The 4,969-nt window shown below is 36.6% G+C and overlaps 1 non-coding gene across 1 annotated transcript; it reads left to right on the forward strand.

Moving 5' to 3' along the window:
• The first annotated feature begins 1,323 nt into the window (after positions 1 to 1,323).
• On the forward strand, positions 1,324 to 1,395 carry TRNAK-CUU (transfer RNA lysine (anticodon CUU)). Its single transcript has one exon. It is a non-coding gene; the product is annotated as a tRNA-Lys (tRNA).
• Positions 1,396 to 4,969: the final 3,574 nt, after the last annotated feature.

The following is a 4,969-nucleotide window of genomic DNA, read 5'->3' on the forward strand; positions in this document are numbered from 1 at the left end:
CTGACTTTTAAAAGACAGAGTGAAGAGACACTGAATCATCAAGAGGAGAAAAGGGTAGTGTGAGCTGTCTCTCTTCATTTTATAAATTACCAGAGCCACAGGATTCAACTCCTAGTTCCCCTCAATCTATGCATATAGAACTGTTCTTTAAACTACCAGTAGGTGGCACTGTGGTTTTGGTTTAAAAAAAAGCGTATTGCCAATGATAGTAAATTTAGTACCCTGTTTTAAAAAAAAAGAACAATACAAACTTGTGTTAAGGAAAGACTAAAACCAAATTAAAATACCAGATCAATATCTGAAGGCTTATGTATTGTCCTTACTCAGAATTCTACACACTACGCTAGTTTTAATTTATGACCAATAAATTGCATAATTTAGCCAGAAATGGAACAGACCATCAAATCGACAAACATAAAAATCTGAAGGATGTCAAATATGGTTGTAAGTTAAGAGATGTTTATTTGCAGTAAAGCAGCTAGCAAATTTCCGTGTGTATTCTGATTTTTGTGAACTTTAGGTTCTATTGCCTTCATGGGCTCTTGCCTCCAGAAAACATATAAATTATAAAATATTTTATGATTGCTTTGATATAAAGACACATATACTCCAGGCTATATTAATCATTAAATGTTTTCTTTTTTTTTTTTTTTTTTACTGAACTTAAAACAGAGTTAAAATATTTTTGTGGGCCCCTAACCGTGCCATGGGCCCTATACCCTGTGTCTACTATGTCCAAAGAATAAGTCCACCCTGGCTCCTTTAAGTTATCCTAAGAAATGAAACCTAGAGAATAAAACTAGAAGGAGAGAATGAGGGTGAGCATGAACATAGCCTAAGCTGTCCACAGCAAAAGTGAAATTTCTTTGAAGCTTTGTGCATTAGCTTAAAGTTATATTCAAATATTGCAAGAAGTATGTTTAAAGTTACTTCCCATAAGGGAAAACTAAGGAAAACAAAACTTCTTACCTGAGTCACTGGTCAGTGGATAAGATGCAATTGCAGTGAGTTGATTCTTCTCTGAGAGTTGTTACTCTGGAATTCCCTGCTGAGGGAAGCAGAATTAAGTGTACACACAAGACATTGATCAAGGGCAGTTGCAACAGGAAAGTAGAACCAATTTATGAGAAAGAATATTTTCATTCTGAGAGTTCTAGGTTTCTATTTTGTCAAGGGGCGAAGAATGAAAGCAGAAGGGAGCTGCTGTTATTTTTCTCAGGATCTAATTCTGAAAAAGAAAGTATATGAATTTGAGAGTCTACAGTTTTAAGTAAGGGTCTACACAGTATAATAATAGCAACTTTAAATAGAATCCAGGGAATTTCCTGGTGGTCCAGTGGTTAGGACTCGGTGCTCTTACTGCCGAGGGCCCAGGTTCAATCCCTGGTCAGAGAACTAAGATCCTACAAGCCGCACGCAGTGCAGAATGAATAAATAAATAAAATCCAAACTCCAAGAGTCAGAAACCCCGAGAATAGGAGGGACTGATAACAAAGATTTTTGGGGAAGCAAAGAGAGCCATTCTAGGGCATTCTGAGAGACAATAAAATAACACCTTATTTTATTAATATAAGCAGTGTTGGGTGTCTGGAGCCAGGGATCCCAATCAGGGATCAAGGGTCAGGAGTGTGGAGCAACTCTCCTAGGGCAGTGATAACTTTGAACACCATCCTTGAGGTGGAGATTACTTCAACTGAACCTAACTCATGATATTTTGCTAGACTTTGGGTACAAGTATTTGATGGATAATGTTTTAGTTTTTCATTTGTGCTTAATATTTTACATATTAAAATAATAATTCATCAAAAACTTTCCATATTGTCAAACAAAAAAGTCCTTCATTCAGTTTGGAATGACATGATTTGCTTCAATTGAACTCTAATTTTCTTTCAATGTTCACACTTCACAAAGATTATGGGGGAAACACTTATATAATTAATCCTCACCATGACCATTTTCAAATATTTAGAGCTACCAAAAAAGAAAAATCTTAAGAATGGAAATAGTGGATTTCTGGATTTCCTGTTGTAATAAGAAGTTAAAGTCAAACTGGGATGTACTCAAATTCCAAAACAAATACTCAATTATTTATACTCAACTTAAAGACTGTTGGCACTGAAGCACTTGTGTAGGCAAAGACTTCCCAGAACCTGCGGCATTAATGATTCAGAGAAAAAAAAAAAAAAAACTTAAAGAATGATGGTCTTCTAGTCAGGAGTAATTCTCAGGGGATTTGAGTCAATGCAAGGTCTCAAAGAGAAGATGGTGAAAGAGTAGCCCGCTGTACTCTCTATTTTTCTCAAAGAGCGTGTACCGTTCCCCTCCTCCCAAGCTTTACCCCATGAGAGGTGGAGAAGGAGGGAAATAATAGTCAGTCTACCAGTTCCTGCTCTTTCAGACGCCTGAGGAACAAGGCGACCTAAAAAATGACTTTAGCAGCAGTCCTCCAGTTCCAATACAGAAGTCTGATCGTTGGATCTGGGGAGATTGGAGTGGCTGCAGGGTTCTTAGGGAGTACTTTGCACATGAAGAACAAGCAATATAGATTGTTTATGCCAAACATTCCTGACCTGTAGCAGTTTCACTCTCACCTGCATAAGTCTAATGTAGGTCACATAGCATTAAACATTCATCTACAATTCTAGCCATTAAGCTTGCACTACATCCATCACAGAGAGTGAATTCTCTGATGACCAGCCATTAAGCGAGGCAGTACAGGGTTTAGGATCAAACCACCTGGGTTCAGATCTTGTCTCTGTTACTTATTAGTTGTACAGCCTTAGGTAAGTGGCTTAGCTTCCTTAAGCCTCCAGTTTATATCTATAAAATGGAGATGACGATAATAATACCTACATCAGAAATATCTAATGAGGATTAAATGAAATAATCCATATCAAAGTTCTTAGCTCATAGCACCTGGCAAGAATAAGCGTTCAAAGTTGGATATTAGCCACACTGCTTGTTATTCCAGGAAACAGCACTTCAGGACACGTCTGTTATGATGGCTGAGGCCATCTGTATATTACACAGAAAGAGCAGGGACAAAGGAGAGTTCCTCCATGCCCCTGCCAAAAGCAACTTGAAAGTTCAACGTTCAGTGGCAGTGAACAAGATGTAAAGGTCAACAGCCATTTCCTCTGGAACCTGGCTAGTAATCTGACGTCTGGAAATTGGCTCAATTTGTGGGTAGAAATAAACAAATTTTCTTCCCTGTGACCTTACAAACCAAACTTCATTCTAACCCTCGTTTCTTCCTAATCCCACTTCCTCAAAATTTATAAAATAATTTCCTCACATAAGCCCATGTGGTACTTTTTGGGTATATCCTAAATTGCAAGGTTATGAATCATTGTGTGAATGCTAAATATTTCTATTCCATTATAGGATTTAATAACAATGATAAAGAAATGCTCTATATTAAAAAGAAAATTAACCTCTTGATTTCAAATTCTGGCCTTTTTTTCCTTTCACAGACCACTTCTTATTCCACAGCATGTTACTATACTATTATTTATAAAGCATTCTTAGTCAATATTTATTTGATTCAAAATCATTATAAAGGCTAGAGTTGTTGCGCCCTAATTTCAGTTCTACATGTTTTCCACCATACACAATTTGTTTCAAACAAAATAGAAAGATCCCTACCCCCACAATCACTTTGCTTTTTCTTTTTTACAATAGGTCATTTCATAAGTGTTCTTTAAGGCCTCTCAGAGATGTAGAATCAAGGAGCATAAGAAATGAAGTCTGTTTCACAAGTAGTATCCAGCTCTATTCATTGAGGCTACTTGAAGAATTCTTTTTAAATCCCTTGCCTCAAGCCTGTGCTTCTATCCTTTAATTTATGCTGCACACCACCTAAATTGAAGTTGCCCAAATATCCATTTTCTAAATTATTCATTCTCTCTCACTATTAGTAGCCTGGTCACAGAAATACTGTGAAAGTTTTAGCATAATCAAGCAAACACTTTGCTCTATTCCTATTTCAAAAAAAAATATTCATTGAATACTTTCTGTTTCAAGCGTTCTGCTAGGTGTTGCTTATATAGTGATGAATAAAACAATTATAGTCTCACCTTCATGAGGCTTATCATTTAGTTGTGAAATCAGATATGAGACAAATAAACACAAAAATAAATATATAATTACAAATTATAGTGAGCCAGAAAGAAAGAAAAGACAGAGGGAACATATGTGATTATAACAAGGGGGCACCCAATTTACGCTGAGGGAGTCAGAGAAGATCTCTCTAAAAACAGAATATGTTATTTGAAAGCTAAAGGATTCACAGCGTTTAGCTAGGAGAAGATTTGGCAGCGGGGGGAGGGGGGCGGTCTTCTAAGCAGAACACATGCAAAGGCCCTAGGACAACAAAGAACTTGCCACATTAAGAAACTGAGGAAGTCTAACATGGTGGAGCTTAGTGAGCAACGGGAAAAATCCTATAATATGGACTTGACCTCATATATCTCTTCTGAAATCAATTTTTTTCTTTAATCCGGAATGTCTATTCAAAAAGCCATATTGCTAGATAATTTACAGTGTGGTTTCAAATTTCAAATTCTCATCAAAATTATATTACAAATAAACCTGTACTCAAACCTGCCAACTTCCACACTCCCATTCACCACTCCCCTAAGGTCTGTCCCTACTAAATGATGCTTACATTTTAAAAATTATTTATCGAATGATCTAAAATTAGTGGAGTAGAAACATGAAACAATTTTTGTTTTACTCCTTTTCACCATGCACTATAAAATCTCTCTTTCCTATATTTTAACATATTAAGCAGATTTCATAGGTTGGTGGTCACATCCAGCTGTTAATGTCTAACCTTACCTAATCCAAAATTTAAAGCGTCAATCTCAGTCCAATTCTGTGTTGGTACCTTTCCCTCCTGGCACCTGCCATATTCGGCCTGAGTGATTAGGGAAGGAGAAGGATAATTCTGATCACTCATTCATCCTAT

Source organism: Orcinus orca, chromosome 4 (genome assembly GCF_937001465.1).
Source record: "Orcinus orca chromosome 4, mOrcOrc1.1, whole genome shotgun sequence".
NCBI lineage: Eukaryota > Metazoa > Chordata > Mammalia > Artiodactyla > Delphinidae > Orcinus > Orcinus orca.